Source organism: Globicephala melas, chromosome 13, assembly GCF_963455315.2.
Source record: "Globicephala melas chromosome 13, mGloMel1.2, whole genome shotgun sequence".
In the NCBI taxonomy this organism is placed as follows: domain Eukaryota; kingdom Metazoa; phylum Chordata; class Mammalia; order Artiodactyla; family Delphinidae; genus Globicephala; species Globicephala melas.
Window position 1 is genome coordinate 73,637,531 of NC_083326.1, and position 23,345 is coordinate 73,660,875.

Sequence of the window (23,345 nt, forward strand, 5' to 3'; positions counted from 1 at the left end):
GTCAGATGGTCAGGGTTAAGAGTTCCTGTCCTACCATAGATATGGGTATGAGTTATATGAGTCATTTAACCTCTTGGAGTCTCACTTTCCCAATTTATAGACATATTCGTCCTTTACACTGTAACACAAAAAAGGCAGGTTTGAAGGTATGCCCATTTCCCTATTTGTAATTCAGGACTTTGTGGGATTGAGTCTAATCACTGAAGTGTAGGGAAATAAAGAAAGGAAAGAAATATCACATTGCTACAAGTTTAGGGCAACTAGGATCAGTTGTTTGCTTTTTAAAAAAACTCAAGTACTGAGAACACCATGTGTATATTATAAGGAGCTGTCATACGCATAAGTCCACTGAGAACAGCCTGTTTGGTGACTTGGCCAACATCATGAAGGTCAAGCTAAAAAATACAGGGAAATACAGAAATATTCGGCAGCCATACCTTTCAGTTCTGTTCTCCTGGTGGCCTTGCAAAGATAAGCTATTTAATATCCAGGAGCCATACCTCTCTTGGAGATAAAAAACTTTCTCCTTCTAAGTTTAGGGCAGCTAGTCATGGCCCTGGGACCTTTTTTGGTGGTCGTGGGGTTATATTAGGATAATTCATTTTGAAAGCAGAAAATGACAGGCATGGGACTTACAGTTTACTTCTCAAAATGATGAGTTTTGACTACTGTACCTGATTAAGCAGCCAGTAACAGCTGTGGCAAAACTGTGGCAGAGAATGACATCTATAATCATAGGTGAATATAAGAAAAGATGGTATGCTTTTAGCTCAGATATTCTTTTATTCTTAAACTCTTAAATTTTTTTAATAATAAGAGTAACAGGTGACTTCCCTGGTGGTCCAGTGGCTAAGACTTCACGCTGCCAGTGCAGGGGGCCTGGGTTCGATCCCTGGTCGGGGAACTAGATCCCACATGCATGCCACAACTAAAGAGTTTGCATGCCGCAACTAAGAGCCCAGTCCGCAACTAAGAAGAAGTCCACATGCTGCAACTAAGACGCGGCGCAGCCTAAATAAATAAATATTAGAAAAAAAAAAAGAGCAACAAATGTTTAGAGAAAAAAAATTAAGACGAACTGAAGGACTGAAATGAAAGTTTAAGTCCCCACTTATTCCTAATTAGTAGTACCACTCTCCAGTGATATATCTAATATCATCCATATTAGAGATACTTCTTGTGAGTCTTTGTAGAAATTTTCTATTCATATCTATCTATCTATCTAAAACATTACTAAAATTTTGGCTTTAAAAATACATATAGTGTTTTAACATCTTTCTATGTCAATATGTAAATCTACCTTATTCTTTTTAACAGTTGTCTGGCATTTAGTTATATGAATATACCATAATTTATTTAACTAGTCCTTGCTTATGAGCATTTATAGAGTATTTCAATTCTTTGCTATTATAAACAGTGCTTTCAAAAAATATCCTTGCTAATCAATCTTTGTACTTGTAGGAGAATACCCTATAAGTGAATAAATTCCTATAAGTGGAATTACTAGATAAAAGGAATGCATATTCATTTTTATAGGAACTGCCAAACTGTCCTCCAAAAATGTTGGATCAATTTACTGTACCCCTACTGACAGAGTGCAAATATGCCTGCTTCCTAATACCTTGCCACCACTGGGTATTATGAAATGTTTTAATCTTTAGATACTTATTTCTAATGTTCTCAAAAACATCTCTTTTACTTTCATTGCATAAAGATTGAATAAAGAAAACAAGACATTCAAGAAATAACTCTAGTTCTGTTAAAGAATGCTGAAAAGTTTAACACATACATTTCTTGAACTATCTGAAATGAACTACTTTTATAATCTGAGTGCTCAGGTAATTATTTATTATTTAATTAATCCTCAAATTGGCAAAAAAAACTGACAGTGTGTTCCTTCTGCCCGATATGCTTGATTTGGTCAGGTACCATCTAGGCCAGATTACTTTCTCTCCACTGAGCAGAGCTGTTCCATGATTACTTTTCCAATTGACATGATTAGCAATATAAGAATATTTCACTAAACTGTAACATTTTAAATTTGTTTAAACTGGCCAAAGTAGAACTGTTAACTATATACTTTTTTAAACTTTTTTTTAAATTTTTATTTTTGGCTGCTTTGGGTCTTCATTGCTGTGTGTGGGCTTTCTCCAGTTGCAGCAAGCGAGGGCTACTCTTTGTTGTGGTGCGCGGGCTTCTCATTGCGTTGGCTTCTCTTGCTACAGAGCACGGGCTCTAGGTGCGTGGGCTTCAGTAGTTGCAGCATGTGGGCTCATTAGTTGCAGCACACGGGCTCAGTAGATGCGGGAGCACGTGGGCTTCAGTAGTTGTGGTGCATAAGCTTATTTGCTACGTGGCATGTGGGATCTTCCCGGAGCAGGGATCGAACCTGTGTCCCCTGCATTGGCAGGCAGATTCTTAACCACTGCGCCACCAGAGGAGTACCAACTATATACTTTCTTGTTAAATGGAGGCAAGGAAGTTGCATTAGTTACACATGAGCATCCATTTAACTTATTTGTGAAAAGAAAAAAAATGAGCCAATTAACTTAGAAATTATAGTAGGAGAGATCTACCATTTTATTTTTATTTTTTAATTGAAGTATGATTGATTTACAGTATGTGTTATTCAGTTGTATAGCAAAGAGATTCAGTTATACACACACACACACACATGCTTTTTCAGATTCTTTTCCACTACAGGTTATTACAAGATATTGAATATAGTTTCCTGTGCTATGCAGTAAGTCCTTGTTTATTTTATATATAATAGAGATTATATATAATAGAGATTAATATAATCTATTAATCCCATAAGTTTGTTTTCTATGTCTGTGAATTTGTTTCTATTTTTGTAAATAAGTTCATTTGTATTATTTCTTTAGATTGCACATATAAGTGATATCATATAGTATTTGTTTTCCTCTGACTTCACTTAGTAAGATAATCTCTAGGTCCATCCATGTTGCTGCAAATGACAATATTCTATTCATTTTTATGGTTGAGTAATATTCCATTTATTTGTGTGTGTGTGTGTGTGTGTGTGTGTGTGTTTGTGTATTGCACACCTTCTTTATCCATTCAGCTGTTGATGGACATTTAGGGTTGCTTCTATGACTTGGCTATTGTAAATAGTGCTGCTTTGAACACTGGGGTGCATGTATCTTTTTGAATTAGAGTTTTCATCTTTTCCGAATATAAGTCCAGGAGTGGGATTGCTGGATCATATGATAACTCTATTTTTAGTTTTTTATGGAAGCTCCATATTGTTCTCCATAGTGGCTGTCCCAATTTACATTCCCACCATCAGTATAGGAGGGTTCCCTTTTCTCCACACCCTCTCCAGCATTTACTACTTGTAGACATTTTGATGATGGCCATTCTGATTGGTGTTTGGTGGTACTTCATTATAGTTTTGATTTGCATTTCTCTAATAATTAGTGATGTTGCACATATTTTCAAGTGCCTGTTGCCCATTTGTATGTCTTCTTGGAGAAATGTTTATTTAGGTCTTCCGCCCATTTTTTGATTAGGTTGTTTGCTTTTTTTTTTTTTTGATATTGAGCTGTATGAGCTGTTTGTATATCTTGGAAATTAAGCCCTGTTAGTTGCATAATTTGCAAATATTTTCTCCCAGTTCGTAGGTTATCCTTTTTGTTTTTTGTTTCTTTTTGGGTCGCAGCACGCGGCACACAGGATCTTAGCTGCCCGACCAGGGATCGAACCTCCCGCACCCCCTGCAATGGAAGCACATAGTCCTAACCACTGGACTGCCAGGGAAGTCCCTATTTTTCAATTTTCAGTTTCTGTAACAGAACCCCAGAATATGGGTTTGTTTTGAAAATACATTTTGTTGATTTTCCCCCAATCTTTCTACGTGTGTATGTACAACTACCCATGATCATATTACTCACATAGATTTTTTCATTTTTCATTTAGCCTGGTTTCAGAAACATTTCCATGTTATTTATTATTACACTTCTTAATTGTCACTTTAAGTGACTGCATAATATTCCATCAAGTAGATATGTTATGATTTCCTTTACCACTCCCTTATTGTTAGGCATCTGGGATTTCCCCATATTTTGCAATTATAATGAATACGTGTCACCCTGGTGGTGGTAGCAGAACTTTACTACTAGTAGAAGTGGAATAGAAAACCTAAGTTTTCCAGTAGAATGGAAAAACTGAGTCAGAAAAGTAGATGATTATACTTTAGAATAGAAAATCTACACCAATTTGAACCGAAAATGGGTTTATGATTAGCCTTTGCTTAACTGGAAAATCCAATTAACCTGAAGTCTGTATTTTCTTACTTTCAAGGTCTTATAGTTAAAAACTTTCAAATTTGGTAATAGGTGCCATGAGCCTACTGATAGTAAAAAGGAGGCTTATCATGTAATATGCTATCTTGATTATTTATAGTAATAAAAGCAATAGCCATCTACTAGATGGTAAGTAAATGCAAAAATGTATGATAGCCTTTTGTTCTCACTAGGCTTTAGTATGCCAATCCCTCCCAAAGCCTTTCAAAAATAAAACTCAGAAGTTAAGTTTGTTTTGTATTTATATTTTACTTAATATATAAAGATAGTAAGATTTTCACCAATACCTTTCCAAAGAGGAGGTTTCATTTCTGGTAATACAGTGGGATAGGTTGTTTGGACTGACCTTCCTACTGAAAACAGCTAAAAATACTGGATAAAGTGGAAAAGATTTCTTAAAAGCATCAAAGAGCTGACAAGATAGTAACGGAGTCACATTAATATTTCACATATGCAAATTATTACAACCAACCAATGGAACACAAACAGTAACAAATAAGCCTAACTACACCACAAATAAATAGCATAACCACAACTGTAGGGGGCCAAGAAGAAAATAACTTACTTAAATAGCTTTGGAAAACAGTCTTTTGACTGTATACTGTAAGGTTCAGGGAAAAAAGAACTCTACAGAGCTACTGAACTGTAGTTAATAAACTTGTTTCTCACAGATGTATGGTTTAGCAATTCTAACATTACTGTATGTGTTTAACAGAATTGAACAAATAAGTAAATGTACCATGGATAATGAGAACTGGATTCTCTTGTGGAAAAAAAAAGTAACAAATAAAGAAAGAGGGAAGGCTAACATGAACTCTGTGGTACTGGATTAGAACTGGAGACATCAGAATGAACTTACGGTTTTTAATACATATATAAATGGAGAGACTGAGAAAGGATTATAGATATCTGTTTATGAATGCGTTAGCATTTCCACACTTATTTCCTAATTCTGTCTTCTGAGAGGGCCTAAAAGTAATGACATTCTACTGCTCTCATTGGTTTCTATATACCAATCTCTAATAAATGAACTAAAGCTCCTTGGAGAAATGGCTTGTTCCAGCATTGGGGAAGGAAAAATACAACATGAGCCTGGAACATCTTGTGATGCCAGAAAGAAAGGAAGTGCTCAAAAAATGATGGAGGTACACTGAATGGACATAGGAGTCAACTCGAAGGAGCTCCCAATGCCTAAGGCTGGGACCATATGATCAATAAAACAAATAATGACAGCAATGGATTATAATGTGTAGAATAAGATAAATATTCATGAGTCCACAATGATAAGTAAATAATTGGATAAATTAATTAATAAGGGAAGAGAGGCAGCTCTTCCTTACAGAAGAATTCCAATTAATAAATGTAGAAGGACCACTAGAGACAGAAAATCACCATTAGGCAAGCATCACAGTAATAACTGTTCCAGGCAAGAGCTAGAGGATGGGGACTTCCCTGGTGGTTCAGTGGCTAAGACTCCATGCTCCCAATGCTGGGGGCCCAGGTTCAATCCCTAGTCAGGAAACTAGATCCCACATGCCGCAACTAAGAGTTCGCATGCTGCAACTGAGACCCGGCTCAGCCAAATAAATAAATGAGTAAATACACAAAAAAAGAGCTAGAGGATGAATGCTAATAACTGGTGGGCAAAAGTCTGACACGAAACAGGATATTTATATGGTCTCAAAGTTATCTCCCTGTAAGGCTTATTAATTACAAAGAGGAAAAGAGTAACTTCACAGTGGAGAAGCCTGGCAGATACTACCTTAGCCGAGTGGTAGAAGTTAATATCACCAGTAAAAAAATATATATATCAACACCTCATGTCCTCAGTATGAAACACTGAAAAGGGCACAACTGCATTTCTGTGCTATTGCTGCAAAATTGCATAACCTAATTTAATCATGACAAAACACTAGACAAACCCAAATTGAGGGACCTTCTATAAAAATTCATCATTACTCTTCAAAAGTACCAACTTCAGGAAAAACAAACCAACACTGAAGAACTGTCAGAGATTGCAGGAGACAAAATAAACATGACAGCTAAATACAATATGGGAGGTTGAGCTGAAACCTGGGCCAAAAAAAGGATGCTGGTGGGAAAATTGGCAAAATTCCAGTAGGTATGTAGATTAGTTAATATTGCCTCAATGTTAATTTACTGGTTTTGGTAACTGTACTATGGTTATGTAAGATGTTAGTATTAGGGGAAAATAGAAGAAGGGTATATGAGAATCTCTATTTTTTTCCGTAACTTCCTTATAAGGCTAACATTATTAAAAAAAAAAATACCGCATTGGTAGTGCCACTAGACACTTGGCAGGAGAAAACAAGTCATCTCTGAAGGATGGTAACTTCATCCAAAGATCAAATAATTTCCATAAATAATTTTCTAATAAAAATAAGCAGATTGGGCTTCCCTGGTGGTGCAGTGGTTGAGAGTCCGCCTGCCGATGCAGGGGACACGGGTTCGTGCCCCGGTCCGGGAAGATCCCACGTGCCATGGAGTGGCTAGGCCTGTGAGCCATGGCCGCTGAGCCTGCGTGTCCAGAGCCTGTGGTCCGCAACGGGACAGGCCACAACAGTGAGAGGCCCACGTACCGCAAAAAAAAAAAAAAAGCAGATTATAGTAAAACAAAACCAAAAATACCGATAGAAACAAATACTCATGAGCAAGAATCACCACAAACAACAACAGAAACATTCATAATGACTTCAGATACTAGAATTATCAGATATAGATTGTAAGACAACTGTGATTATGTTTAGATAAATAAAAGACATGATTAAAAATATCTCTGTGGAACAGGAAAATATAAAATACAACTGACCAGACTGAAAATGACACAAGATGTCTAGCAATAAAAAACAATCCTTTGAGTTCACATAGCACCATGGACACACACCTCTAGCAGAGCACATATTACATTTTATTACAGTTATCCATTTGCATTCCTTCTCCCTCACCACATTTTATGCTTTTTAAGGTGAGGGGTGACTGAGTCTAATTCATTTTTGTATTCCCAGTGGATAGCACAATGCCTGGCATATGATAAGTATGCAAAAAATGTCTGAACTGAACTGAACTAAATATCTTTCATGGCTGACAGAAACTGCCCTTGAGCAATTAAAAGAATCAAGTCTAAATGTATAGTAGTATAGCTACTATAGGATGAAAAAAACAAAAGTAAAAATCTCCAAAGAACTAGAGTAGACACACAGACCCCCAAATTTAAGTCAAAGTGTTAACAAAAGTTTATTAAGCTTTTTACTGTGTGGCCAGATTTATGCTATGAACTAGGGATACAATAGTGAGGAAGACAGATCTGGTCTCTACTTTAGGTTCTAAAAATGTCAGAGCTGGAACTTACTAGAAAAAACAAACCAGTTATTTGAACTCCCTCATTGCACAGATAAGGAAACTGAGGCCCAGAAGGGATGCATAAGGGTCACATAACGAGTAACTGAAAGGTAAACAAATGAGATACCAATTTAGGGAGAATGACTGAAAAGAATGGAAAACCAAATCACAAAAAACAGGGACTTAAAATTTTAATAGCAATGCAGTTGATAGAGAAAGGTTAGAGAATGAGAAAACAAAACCAAACCTGAGACATAGTAAGTAGAGCACTGATGTTTGCAAATATTCAAAGAAAAACGTTTTCTTTTCCTGGTCTCTCATCTTGGGTTTCAACCAGATTAACTATTTTAATCTCTCTCCTGCTAGACTTTGAGCCCTAGTACCCACATTATTTAGTACATCACTGGTGCTTAAAACATATTTGGAGAATGAATGGTTTATGTTTTATCAGAAAGTCCGTTTTCCTATCAAGTTCTATTTTTCACTTTAGAATACAGAGTATCCTCTCTACACTTTGCAAAGTACTACTTTACTACCAAGCCAAGGTAAACACAGAAACAAACACCTAACAATTCTTTCAAGTGAAAAATTTAAGATTTTAACAAAATGAAGATAAGTTTCATAATGAGCAAGCTTTTCATTTTATTTTAGCTTAATGGGATTATGTTTTTCTGAACAACCCAAAGTTCCATGCCTGTTACAGGTAGACATTTGCCCGTCTAATCCATGTTGGGTTACTGGGTTCTTGTAAGTTTATGCTGTCACATGATAATGGTGTGGCTATGGACATCTGCTGTACTACTTTACTTATTAATACTATCTTAGTTCAAATATGTGATGCAGACAGATGAAACTCACTTTGTACCCAAGACTTATGTAGAAGGATGTTCACTGCATAATTGTTTGCAATAGTAAAAGACTGGAGGCAACCCAAGTGTTCACCGTTAGCAGATTGGATGTATCAGTGCAATGGAATGCTATATACATCTACCTGCACTAATGTGACAGGTGAGAACTCTACCACTGAATCACCCACGCACTGATTACTTGCATTAATATGGAAAGATTTCAACAATGTAATATAAAGTGAAAAAAACCCCAGCATATTTGATCCTATTTACCTAAGATTATGTGTATATGTTTATTTAAGTGCACACATGCATAGAAGGCCTGGAAGGCTGTTCATCAAAATGCTATCAGTGATTATCTCTAGAGGATGAGATTCCTAGTGATGTTCATTTCGGAAAAAATTTGTCATAAATTTTGAATATTCTATTGTAGTGTGTATTATCTTAATAATTAGAGAAAATAAAGTTATTTTATTTAAAAATAGGTAGGGCTTCCCTGGTGGCTCAGTGGTTGGGAGTCCGCCTGCCGATGCAGGGGACGCGGGTTCGTGCCCGGGTCCGGGAGGATCCCGCGTGCCACGGGGCGGCTGGGCCCATGAGCCATGGCCGCTGGGCCTGAGCGTCTGGAGCCTGTGCTCTGCAACGGGAGAGGCCACAACATTGAGAGGCCCGTGTACCTCAAAAAAAAAAAAAAAAAAAATTAACATCAAATAAAGATCAGAAATTTTAGTAATAATGAGGCTTGGGAGAGTGATACAACAATCACAACAAACCTCAGCATAAGCTTAGAAAGATTGAGGGGGAAGAAAAGTTATTATTATTACTTTTAAACTTTTAAAGTTCTAAAACTTATAGCTTCATGTCCCTATGAGGTATATAAAAAATACAAGACACAATCTCCATCCTCAAGTAGCTGAAGGAGAATGAGATGAACACTCGTGAAGAAGCCAATATAAGGTACAGAATAAATATTTGTACATACTGACAGGTAGTAAGAGAAATGCACAAATAGCTCAAGACAAAATATCGTAGATGTCTTAAGAGAAGGAACAACAAAGAATACAGCTGTGTGATCTTGAGAAAACTATACAATCACTATACCTCAGTTTCCTCATCTGAAAAATGGTGATTAAAAGATCTACCTTAACAGTTATGCCAGCATTAAAATGAAATAATGTTAGGGAACCGTGGACCGGAACTATCTGCCCCGGCCAGGCATGAAAATAACTGCTTGCATAAGTTGTCTCACAAGAGAAGGTCCCAATAGGGAACAAGGAACTGACAAACTGCCGCCAACCAGAAGAATGAGGAGGGGCCGAAAAGAGGGAGGAGATGCCAGCCCATAATATATCCTGCCAACCTCCCAGAAACACTCACGCTGGAATCCATATTGACTGAGAGATGTGCATGCCACCAGGAAAAGCCCTGAGTCAGACCAAACATGGGCATGAGCAAAACGACTGGGCACAGACAACCCGGAAATTAACCCCCATCTCCACAAAACCCGAGACTTCGAGCAGTTGTCGTGGGTTCCTCACCCTGCTGCTGCTCTCCGCTTGAGCGCCGCTTTTCAATAAAGTCTTTTGCTTCATCAGCACGTATGGCTCCTCGGACAATTCATTTCTGAGTGTTAGACAAGAGCCCCTCTTGGGCCCTTGAAGGGGTCCCTCTCTGGTAACAATAATGTAGATAAAATGTTTAGCACTGACTAAATATGTAATATGTTATAGCTATTACTATTATTTATGATAAAGTGAAAACTCCAAATAGAATACTGACATTTGCTCAAAGGAAAACATGCAATTTGAAAGTTGAAACCTCCGAGACTATCTGGCTCTAACCACTAATTTGGTGGCTGATGAAACTGAGGCATGGGTCAACAAAGTGAGGCCTTTGATATGATTTGAGTGAGCGAAAGTAAGGTCCTGCCTAAGATCACACAGCTAGTTGGCGCTTGACTACTATTTTCAGTTTCTTTCCATTTCAATACCATTATTTTTCTTTTAGACAAAAACAGTCACATATTGGATGATTTTCAGGGATGCCAAAAACTCATCCCCTAGAATAAGGAAAGCCCGATGCCACTAACAATGTTTATTACTCATGGGAGGGAATGCCTGCTTATATGAGATATGTGGAAAGCTGCTCTATGACATTTAGAAAGTGTACGCCCACCAGATAGGGGCCATGTCTAATTTTGTTTTATTTGAAAGAACTTTAAAATTAGAGCACAATAACGGTTTTATTATCATCCTTTTCATCATTATCACAAACGTAATCCCTCAGCATCAAAGACCTTAATTGAAAAAGAAAAAAAGGAGAAATGTTAATCCACTTTTGTTTCTGGACGAGGGCCATTATTCAATGTCAGATCCCTACTGCTAGTTAAAAAATATATATTTCAGAAGAAGTCAGAACAGATTTTTAAATTTTTATTTTTAAATGTTCTATGAGGGCTCATATAATAAAACAGGCCCTAGATATTGCCAATATACTGTATTCATAATCAAAACTTTTGATTCATGTAGTATTTTTTTCTTTTTTAAACCAAAATGACACAATACTGTGTTCACTCGATGGTCTGGCACTTTGCACTAACTCCAACATGGATAAAACACTTGCTTTCTATGCTTTTAATTGAGGATACAGAGATGAATAAAACTCAACTCTTGTGGGAAAACTGTCTTCCAAATTCAGGCTCTGAAAAGAACACGGTCTTTCTTCTCTACCAGTTACTGCATTGTGTAACCTCAGGCAAAACTGCAGCACTCTTTGTGCCTTAGTTTCCTCCCTTGTAAAATGAGGATAAAGTGGTAGCTGCCTCAAAAGGTCATTGTGAGGATGAGATAAATTAATCTATGTAAAGTGCTGAGAAGAGTGCCTGGTGCACAGTAAGTACTGCATGTGCAAGCTGTTCTGTTGCTACTATTGTCTGCATCACTATTATAGCTCTAATAACCTCAAAGATCAACTGAATTGAAGACCTGATGTTCAAGTCATTGGCCCAGAAAGTCTAAAAGATTAAATACAAAAGAGGACAGATCTTAAAAAGCCTAAGAAAATTTGGCATAGAGATTGATTGGAGAGAATGACAGCCCTCACTGAGGCTGTGTTGCAGAGAATCTAGGCACTCTCTTTTATCCATGGATGTGGTGTGGTGACCATAGAGAAACCTTGAAAGGTCTCAGGGGTAAAAAGGGGGAGTGGATATGGAAATGTAGCCAAGCTAAAAGAATTACTATCCAGCTAAACTGAGGAACTGCATTGTCTGCAAGAACATGTCTATCTTGGAACAGGCCTCCCTGTTCCCTCAGGGTTGAAAATACCATGAGCACTGCAAACTTCTCAGAATTCGAAATGTTTATGCTTTCAAAAGATTACATGGAGATACTTGGAAAAGAAACTGAGAACCTTTTCATAATAAACAGGAAGGCTGAGGGGGAAGATAGATACTTTGAATGACATTCTACTTAAATTTTAATTTAGGTCAGTGATGGGAATGGGCTGGGGTAAGTAGACACTTAGGAGTCCTTCACAAGAAAACAAATGGTGTTGTCCTAGGGACACACTCAGGATTCCCTTAGAAAATAACTGTCACAGCTAATTCTAATAAAGAAAGAAAATTCTAGTATTATTAATGTTTTTTATTTCTTTTGGTCATATGGCTTACCCTGGGACTCATCTAGACCTTAAAGGTTGGAATTCAAATATTCCTGTTTGGAGATGGGAAAGGGTTTAGGAAAATTTGCTTTCCAAACTGGTGGTCACTTTCTTCTTCCCACCACCATAAAAACAAAACTATTAATCAAATTATGCTTTTTTCTTTTTTCCCTGTACAAGCCTCTGTGATTTTGCTTATGGTGTGCTCCCTTCTTGGAATACCTTTCCCTGAAAATTTTCACCTGATAAATTCTTAACCTTAATGGCCCAGTTCAGAGGTGACACCTGCATCGCTTTTATAATCTCCTAGGGTAAAATGACTACATTATTTGCAGTCCTGTAATAATACTCTATTTTGAGTATTACATACTCTATTCTGTTTATTTGTTTACTACACAGTCTGTTCTGTTTATTTGTTTACATGTGTGTTTTCTCTCTTACACTGTGAATGACTTAAGAACAGGAAACTCATATTAATCTTTGTTTGCTTAAAAACGTATACAGCACATAGTAGGTGCTCAAATGTTTACTGTATGAGATAAAATCTGAACACCTTAAGTGAGTACTTTTTGAGATAGTCAAGCTAAAACTGGAGAAAACAGAAGTGGGATTAAGCTAAACCACAGGAGTGTCCCTTTAGCAAATTTCCAGCAGGATCATCAGGTAATTAATGAGATAATTCCCTTTGATTTAAATAGCCCATCCCCAGGAAAGGGCACTGTTTCCTCCTATAGGTCATCACCAGGACTCAGGCGGATTTACTTACTGCTTTGATGTAAATTACCTATGACTGATCTGCTGATTTGCTGATTGGTGCTTCTACATATACCTTCACTCTGCTTTTGCATGTGGAATCTTTTAATACTCAGAACCCACAACTTCTTCCCCTGTGCCTTCTATAAACCTCACAGAAGTCTTTCTTTTATAAGGTCATTACTGATTGATAGGAAATAGATTTGAATGAAATCCTTTCTGGAGCTTGTCATTAAGTAGGCACCCCCGGAAGTATATATATGGAAGTAGGCTTTAAATTCAGATTTATTTGGGACTTCCCTGGTGGCCCAGTGGTTAAGAATCCGCCTTTCAATGCAGGGGATGTGGGTTCAATCCCTGGTCAGGGAACTAAAGATCCCACATGCCACCGCGGGGCAACTAAGCCCACACTCTAGAGCCCATGCATCACAACCAGAGAGCCCTCGTGCCACAACTACTGAGCCCACACTCTCTGGAACCCACATGCCACAACTAGAGAGAAGCCTGCGTGCTGCAACGAAAGATCCCGCATGCCGCAACTAAGACCCGATGCAGCTAAATAAATAAATATTTAAATTCACATGTATTTTATCCTGAAGAGAAACCCATGTTCTTTTAGTTTGGGTTGAATGCAACAAACTAAATCTGAGGAAAAGAAAGATAATGAATATTTATTAAGCACTTTCCATTTCCAAGCACTGCTCTAGGTAACACATTATTTCATTTTATCTTAACAATGCTATAGGATATGTCCTGTTAACTTGTTTTAAGGATGAAGAAAGTGCAGCTAAATGAGATTAAGTCACATAGTTGAGGTCACTTAATCAGTAAATGATAGAGCTAGTATTCAAATGCTGGTCTGATCTGAAAGCCAATGAAAATGCCACTCTACAACCACACCCACAGGAAAAGGCTCCTCACACCTACCTCTGGTTAGGTTTACCAGCAACAACCAGACCTCCAGTGGGCACTTCTTCCTGAATGCTTTCAGACAGCTTTTGTAATTTATCTCCAGCCCTGACCTCTTCCCTAACTTCAGGCTCCTCTATTTAACTGCCTACTCAACACATCCAGTTGGATAGCTGATGTGCATCTCAAACTCAATGTATATGAAAACCGAACTCCTCATTCTAGGGCCCTCCACCCCAACACGCTTTACCTGCATCTTCCCTTTCTCAGGAGATGGCAACTCCATTCTTAGAAGTTTTAGGCCCACACAAAGGAATTATCACAGATTCCTTTTTTTCCCCCTTCTACCCACCACATCCAATCCATCTACAAATCCTGTGGGCTGTACCTTTGAAATTTACCTCAGAGGGTTGTTATGAGCATGAATGAGTTGATGTTTATAAAGCTGTTAGAACAGTGCTTGGCATAAGCATTATGAGTATTTATGAAGCAAAAGAAATATCCATCATCCTACCGCTACTCTCTGTCCCCACTTTTAAACCCTAGGTCTGGCCAGTATCATCGTTCACCTAGACTACTGACTGCAGTAAGTCATCACCTAAGTGGTCTCCCCCTGCTTCCAGCCTTGCGTGTCCTCCTAGAGTCTACTCTCCAAACAGCAGAGCAATTCTTTAAAAACCCAAGTCATATCATGTCACTGCTCAAAACAATCTAGAGATTTTCCATCTTACTCAGAATAAAATATAACAAAGTCCTTATCATGGCTTATAAGACTCTAAAAGATTCCTGCCCTCACCCGCCCTCATCTCTGATCTGCTCTTTTATCCACTGTGTTCTCTCTGTTCCACTCATCCTGGCCTCCCTGCTGTCCTCAGCCCTGTCGAGCATACTCTTCATCACCATCCGTGCATTTGCTATCCCGCTGCCTGGAACGCTCTTCCCTCAGATATTCACAAGGCCTGTTCCCTCACTCACTCGTGTCTCTTCCCAAATGTCATCTCATCAGAGAGGCCTTCTTTGTTCACCTGACCCCTACATGTGTCAATCTCTAGTACCCCCCTGTTTAATTTTAATCTAGAGCACTTAACACACATGATACTTAGCTTGTTAATTGAGTTATTGCTTCTCTCTCTGCCCCTGACGTCAGTTCCAAAAGGGCAGGGGCAGGGCCTTTATTTCGTTTGTCACCGTAACCCCAATACTCAGAACTGTGCCAGGCACATAGTAGACAAATTTGTTGAATACAGGGAAAACGTGTATATATTCATTCATTTTCAACTTACAGTTGTCTATACATACTCCTAAAATGTCACAGAGAACAAAACAAATTCTATAAAATACCCCATATTACAGGATGAGTTCAGTTTTCAGTAGGAAAATTTTATTTTTAAACATTAAGAATTTTATTTTTAAATCTTTCATTTGAGTAAAACTGACAGAAGATGAGTCAAGCCAGTTTTACCTTTGTACCTAATTACTTACCAGTAGTCACAAAACTCTATCAATAGTTACAAAAATATCTATAACTGGGATATAAAAGCCTTTTCCCCCCTCAGATTTACCTTATTGGTTATGTCCATTTTGCAAAAACTATTCGAACAGAATTCAAGCATAATGATATTCCCTTATGGAAAAAATCCATGGCAAGATTTTTTTCTTAAAAATGTCTCCCACAGGGGCTGCCCTGGTGGCACAGTGGTTGAGAGTCCGCCTGCCGATGCAGGGGACACGGGTTCATGCCCCGGTCCGGGAAGATCCCACATGCTGCGGAGCGGCTGGGCCCGTGAGCCATGGCCACTGAGCCTGTGCTCTGCAGCGGGAGAGGCCACAACAGTGAGAGGCCCGCGTACCGAAAAAAAAAAAAAAAAAAAAAAAAATTTTCCCACTAAATGTTCAAACATGGAAATGTGAAAGAACAGGGTTTAGATTTTGGAGACAGCAGCTAAGTGGCTGGGTGATCTCCTATGGGACATCCTACAAGTAAATTTGGGCATTTGTTGATGAAAATACTTCTCACAACTTGCCTTACTAAGATTATATATCATCTGATGGTTGCCATGGAAATAGCAATAATGCTAACAAGGTTTGGCTCCATAGGGTTTTACCACTGGGTGCAGAATTACTTTCTGTGACATCACTGGGGAAGCAATACAGATACTATGTGGGGATAAAAGCTGGTGAGACTTAAGTAGGGGAGCCCAAACTCTTCCTCCAAATCAGAGCCAATCCATTGCTCACCCTGATAATACCTATACTTCATCATCTAAGTTCTGATCCTCTTTAAACCCTACATCCTCCACAGAGCCTAATAAACCCTAGCTCTCAGTTCTTGCTCTGTCTCTCAATTCATATTTTTAAAATTATCATTAGATAATTTAATTATCTAATGATAGCATCCTACATGGTTCCCCAGATGCAAACTGAATGAACAATCCCTGAGTGCCTATCCTGCACCAGGTACCAGTGCTAAGTGCTGTCACGTGAATTATTTCCAGAAGTCCTCATAATGATACCTGTTAGGCAGGTATTAGTAACACTCTATTTAGATGAGGAAACTGAACTTTGGAGAGGTTAAGTTACTTTCCCAGTATAACAAGTTATTTCCTCAAAACAATCACTAGCGTTTGACTATAGGCTCCTCAAGGAAAGGGTGGCTCACCTCTTGCCACTTCTCCAGGATTCAGAAAGGGCTTGGCTCACAACAGGCAATCAGTTGACAAAAAATGACTTAAAGAAAACCAACAGTGAAAAAAATAAGAACTATGCTTGGTATAAGCAAGTGGGGAGGCAAAGACTCCTGGGACTTTTGTTTGTTTGTTTTTGTTTTAAGAAATCAAACATACTGAAAGACTTCTAATGATGTCCATTTACTATTTTGAAAAAAATATTAATTAAAAGGTATTATATAAAGCTCTAACTATGAACATACTGTTTGGTCATGATCAGTTGTGAGATATGTTGCAAGTCATTTGTTATTACTAACAGAGTAATGAAGTAAATATTTCATTTCTTCAGAAAATTTCAATAGTCACAAATTCAAAATGTTCACTCGCTATATTTTCTTGACTAGAAGAGAAAAGGTATTGTATTATAGTTAGAGCTAGCTCTCTGGGCAAATTAAGCATGTGTCTTGATGGAAAAAAGGTTAAGAACCAAAAAGTATTGGGACAGGGATCACCTGTCACGGGACTCCATTCCTAACTGGGTGAACATAAGCAATTCATGTAAGCAATCTGGCCTCGGTTTCCTCAGACCTTCAAACACATGGGACAAACTAACTCTACCCACAGTCAAACCACCTTTCAGGGGCAATTAGACGTTACTTTGTGTTCTGAGTTGGCATCTGTTCTATCTTCTTGTTTCTCCAAAATGGTGAGGGAGCAAGAGGAGCTTACTGCTTCTGCAAACTGCCTAGTGTGTTGACTTCGTGAAGACGAAACCCATAAGCCTTGAAGTTGACTCAGTTGTCTCCTGAGAAAAATGGAAGGTCAAAGGATGAGTCTCTTTTTAAAAATTCAGATTAAGAAAAACAGAGGGGCTTCCCTGGTGGCGCAATGGTTAAGAATCCGCCTGCCAATGCAGGGGACACGGGTTCGAGCCCTGGTCCGGGAAGATCCCACATGCCGCAGAGCAACTAAGCCCGTGTGCCACAACTACTGAGCCTGCACTCTAGAGCCCGTGAGCCACAACTACTGAGCCAGTGTGCCACAACTACTGAAGCCTGCGCACTCTAGAGCCTGTGGTCCGCAACAAGAGAAGCCACTGCAATGAGAAGCCCGCGCACCACAACGAAGAGAAGCTCCAGCTTGCCACAACTAGAGAAAGCCTGTGCACAGCAAGGAAGACCCAACGCAGCCAAAAATAATCAAAATAAATAAATTAAAAAATAAATAAACATACCTAAACTTAAAAAAAAAAGTAAGTTGTTCCAAGTGAATGTCCACTTCTCAGGAAGAGTTAAGAGATTAAAAGCATATCTCACTTTCTCAGCAATTAAGTACATAATGAAAACCCATTTCCGACTTCTCCAATGTGTTGGAAAATTGATTAGTTAATGTCTGCGAAGGCTTTCAAGTATAAAGCGCTATCTCACTGCTAAGCACTATTCTATTTAAACTTGTTTCTGCTTCCTTTCTGTCACCTCCCGTCTTATCTGGGATGCGATGGTGGAGATTAATTAACTGCAGTCTTATAAACCTGAAACTTCTCGGGAGCAAGGAAGCTTAAAAAGATAGAAATGAAAATTTCCGCACTTTCAGACAGAGGCTCATTTAAATGTCAGAATAATTATTCCAAACCAAAAAGAATCCAAACAACCTGCCACCTCAGAGCTCCTAGGTACAGGAGAAGGTGCTGTAAAAATCAAAATGATCATTCATTAATAGACCTAACATATTAAGAGGAAGAGCAAAAAGCAACAATTCCAAATAACATGGTAATCCAATACTATTCCAACACACAGTTATTGAACATCCACCACAGGCAAGGAAAGATGTTAGGCACGGACCAGGACGCAGCCCTGCTTTCAGGGAAGGACATGAAACAGGTAAATGAACACACGCATTTTACATCTGCTAAAGTGAAAGCAACAACATAGAAGCAAGCATATTAAAACATTCAATTGATAGAACTTAAGTTCTGGAAAGTGAATCCTCAAAGCATACTGAATCAATGTCTTTATTTATACATTTGATCATGGATAATTGCTATTTCTATACAATGAGAATCAACAGCTCTAAGCTTTCCCGCCAATCAGCCATAATTACTACATAAACCCAAATGAATGGGTATTAGGAAGCATGAAAGAAGTACATTTCCAGATGGACCTAGAGTTTATCATACTAAGTGAAAAAAGTCAGACAGAGAAAGACAAATATTATATGACATCACTTATACGTTGAATCTAAAGAATAGTTCAAATGAAATTATTTATAAAACAAAAACAGGGACCTCCCTGGTGGTCCAGTGGTAAAGAATCCGCCTCCCAATGCAGGGGATATGGGTTTGATCCCGGGTTGGGGAACTAAGATCCCACATGCCGCAGGGCAACTAAGCCTGAACGCCTCAACTATGGAGCCCGTGTGCCGTAAACTACAGAGCCCACTCATTCTGGAGCCTGTGTACCACAACTAGAAAGAGAAAACCTGCATGCCACAACTAGAGAGAAGCCCGCACACCATAAAGAGCCTGTGCGCTGCAATGAAAGATCCTGCATGCCTCAACGAAGGTCTCACCTGCCGCAACTAAGACCCAATGCAGCCAAAAAACAAAAACAAAAACAAAAAAAACCAAAAACAGACTCACGGACATAGAAAACAAATTTATGGTTACCAAAGGGGAAGTGGAGGAGGGGGGAGGGAGGGATACATTAGAAAGAAAAAAAAAGGAAAAGAAATACATTTCCAGATGAATCTGAGGAAGAAAACGAGTCTGATGATCCAATACAAGGAAATTGCTTACTGATTCTATAGTTTGCTGCCACACTAAACAAAGTGTAGCTAGTTTACACTGTAGAAGAATTAAACTAGAATAAAGGCTATCCTTCTGATTATGGAGTAAATCCACAGAAGTCCTGAAATTATCTTCCATGGTTACACTTTCTGACCCATTTATTTTACTGCTAGGAATCTATCTTGAAGAATAATCAGAGAAGGGACTTCACTGGTGTTGCAGCAGTTAAGAATCCACCTACCAATGCAGGGGACATGGGTTCAAGCCCTAGTCTGGGAAGATCCCACATGCTGCGGAGCAACTAAGCCCGTGTGCCACAACTACTGAGCTTGCACTCTAGAGCCTGCGCCACAACTACTGAGCCTATATGCTGCAACTACTGAAGCCTGCGTGCCTAGAGCCCATGCTCCGCAACAAGAGAAGCCACCGCAATGAGAAGCCCGCACACCGCAACGAAGAGTAGCCCCTGCCAGCCACAAAGGAAAGGATTGATTACCATAAAAGTCTGGAGAGTGGTTCCTCTGGAAGGAGGGGGTGTGCCTGTGGAGGTGCTTGTAAGACCTAGAGCATAGGGGCTCAGTTAAGCCAGGCTGACTCCTGCCCACCAGCAATGGTGAGATAACAAATAAAAAGTTTGCTGATCCCTGCATCCCTTCAAAGAAATTGGCATATGAAGCCAAATTCCAGTTTGGGAGTCTCCTGGATGATCTTATATGCCAATCAGAGTCATAAAATCACATGCTATGGTCTCTCCAGGGACCAATGGCCCAGAAACTTCTGTTCAAGCCCAGCACTCCCACTCCAGGGAAGGAGACCCACCACCAGGCTGCAGCTCTCAAACCCCTCTGTGTTTAGTTAACTTTAGTATTATAATTTTAGTTAAAAATAAGTCCAGTCATGCCTTGATTGTACTTCGCATGTTCCCAAACCTGTACTCATTAAAACACAATTCTTGGTTTGTCAGGTAATCTTATCCATTTGAAATCTTCTTAATCTCATTTTTACAGATAAAATATAATTTATGTTAGTCTAAAACTAATACTGTTTCATTTTCCAATATATGAATACTAAATTATATGAACCAAAACCATATGACCATAGGAATCATAGGAAAGTTACGTGCGAAAATTTAGTTGGTGATATGCTATTTTTATCAAAACGTTCAATGACCACAAAGGATGAGAAATTATGTTCCAGTATTTGGTGGTGCTGAAAGCAGAATCCTTCAAAATCAATGCCTGAAAACGCCACAGATTACATGTCTTGTCAAAAGCGAGAAAACACAACTGAATAATGGAGGATCTCACATTATCATCATAAATGTACATCTTCTAGCCAAAAATGTTTGATTTGAATCCAGTAAGCTTTAATATATAACCTCCAGTTAATAGGAAATGCCAGGGAATAGAAGAATGAGCTAAATGTCACTATGAGGAAGCAGCCAGACAAATACAGAAGCTGGAACTTTCTACAGGTCAACTGGCCCAGCTTCTTCAACATGTCAATGAAAAAGAGGAATTGTACTACAATAAATAATACTTAAGGGACCAGATATAATGCAACAAACATAATGCATAGTCCTGGATTGGATTCTGGTTTGCAAACCAAGAGTAAAGTACATCTTTGAAGGTCAATTGGGAAAATGTGAATATGAGCTTGAAATTAGGATAATGAAAAATTACTGCAGTGAAAATAGAGACTCCACTTTTAAAGGGTGCACACAAAATCCCACCTGCTCCAGGACCCAGGGCAGAAGCAGTAATTTGAAAGGAGCCTGGGTCAGACACACTTGCTGATTTTGTAGAGTCTCCCCGAGAAGCAGGAGGCAACTGGAGCTCACCCTAGGGACAAAGACACTGGTGGCAGCCATTTTTGGGAGCTTGCTCTACCATGTGGACACTGGTGTCAGCAAGTACCATTCTGCCCATCAACAGATGAATGTATAAAGAAGATGTGACACACACACACACACACACAAACAGGAATATTACTCATAAAAAAGAATGTAATTTCACCATTTGCAACAACACAGATGAACCTGGAGGGTATTATTTGCAAAGTGACTGACAAGGGATTAATCTCCAAAACATACAAACAGCTCATGCAACTCTATGTCAAAAAAACAAACAACTCGAGCGCGGTGGAATGGTCAGCTGAGTCTCCCGGTTGCGTCTGGGAAGTCAGCGTGAGGCCGCGGTGTGAGGGCTCCAGGGACGGCGGAGGCGACCGCCGCTGGCTGGGGCTCGGGGCCTAAGACCCGAGCGTCGACACCACCCGCGCGCTCCACTGAGTGCCTGGGGCCGCCGCCAAGCACAGACCATGTTCATGGTGTGCCTGACTTCCCAGCTGCTCAGGGCTGTTCCCTGGGCAGGTTGTAGTGGGCCTTGGCCTGTCTGCGAGGTGTTGGGCAGGCATGCCTGCAGGCCTCGCTACAGCATGCAACCAATAGGCCCAAGTGGGGTTGCCTCCCTCCCTGACAGGCGGGTCCACATGGAGCTTGAGGAGATGCTGGTCCCCAGGAAGATGTCCATCAGCCCCCTGGCGAGCTGGCTGACCGTTCGCTACCTCCTGCCCAGACTGGATGCTGGGGCCCCAGGGACTGTGTCTCCAGCCCAAGTCTATGAGTGTCCACCCAGCCAGGTGGGGGAAGGGGTCGAGCAGGGGGGTAAAGAGGTCTGGGACGCACCCCAGATACAGTCCAAAAACGTGCTCAAGATCCGCCGGCAGAAGATGAATCATCACAAGTACCGCAAGCTGGTCAAGAGGACCTGGTTCCTGCGGCAGAAAGTCAGGGAGGGACGCCTGAAACGGAAGCAGATGAGGTTCGAGACAGACCTGAGGCGCATCTGGCGGAAGGCGGGCCTGAAGGAAGCCCCCGCAGGCTGGCAGACCCCCAAGCTCTACCTGAAGGGCAAATGAGTCTCGTGTCTCCCTCCCCCAGCCCTGTTACTGCTGATGAGCCACCGTAATAAATATTTGGAGAACTTAGCCATCAAAAAATCAAACAAACAAACAACCCAATCAAGAAATGGGCAGAAGATCTAAATAGACATTTCTCCAAAGAAGACAGACAGATGGCCAAAAGGCACATGAAAAGATGCTCAACATCACTAATTATCCGAGAAATGCAAATCAAAACTACAATGAGGTATCACCTTGCACTGGTCAGAATGGCCATCATCAAAAACTCTACAAACAATAAATGCTGGAGAGGGTGTGGAAAAAAGGGAACCCTCCTACACTGCTGGTGGGAATGTAAAATGGTACAACCACTATGGAGAACAGTATGGAAGTTCCTTAAAAAACTAAAAATAGAACTACCATATGATCCAGCAATCCCACTCCTGGGCATATATCTGGACAAAACCATAATTTGAAAAGATACATTCACCCGAATGTTTACTACAGCACTATTTACAATATCCAAGACATGAATGCAACCTAAATATCCATCAACAGAGGAATGGATAAAAAAGATGTGGTACATATATACAATAGAATATTACTCAGCCATAAAAAAGAACAAAATAATGCCATCTGCAGCAACATGGATGGACCCAGAGATTATCATACTAAGTGAAGTAAGTCAGACATAGAAAGTCAAATATCATATGATATCACTCATATGTGGAATCTAATTTTTAAAAAATGATATAAATGAACTTATTTACAAAACAGAAACAGACTCACAGATTTCAAAAACAAACTCATGGTTACCAAAGGGGAAACGTGGGAGGGAGGGATAAATTAGGAGCTTGGGATTAACATACACACACTACTATATATAAAATAGATAACCAACAAGGACGTAATGTATAGCACAGGGAACTCTACTAAATATTCTGTAATAACCTATATTCATTCTTTTTCAGATTATTTTCCTGTATATGTATATGTATAACTGAACCATTTTGCTATACATCTGAAATTAACACACCATTGTAAATCAACTACACTCCAATAAAATTTTTAAAAATTTTTAAAAGAAGATGTGATACACACACACACACACGGGAATACTATTCAGCCATTAAAGAAA

At 39.4% G+C, this 23,345-nt stretch overlaps 1 protein-coding gene and 1 pseudogene across 3 annotated transcripts in view; one reads left to right on the forward strand and one right to left on the reverse strand.

Annotated features, from left to right (window-relative positions):
• LOC115855349 (BICD family-like cargo adapter 1) overlaps positions 1-23,345 on the reverse strand; it is a 96,617-nt gene that overhangs the window by 29,716 nt on the left and 43,556 nt on the right. The gene's annotated exons all lie outside the window — the stretch shown is intronic.
• On the forward strand, positions 21,626-22,225 carry LOC115855352 (small ribosomal subunit protein mS38 pseudogene; annotated as a pseudogene).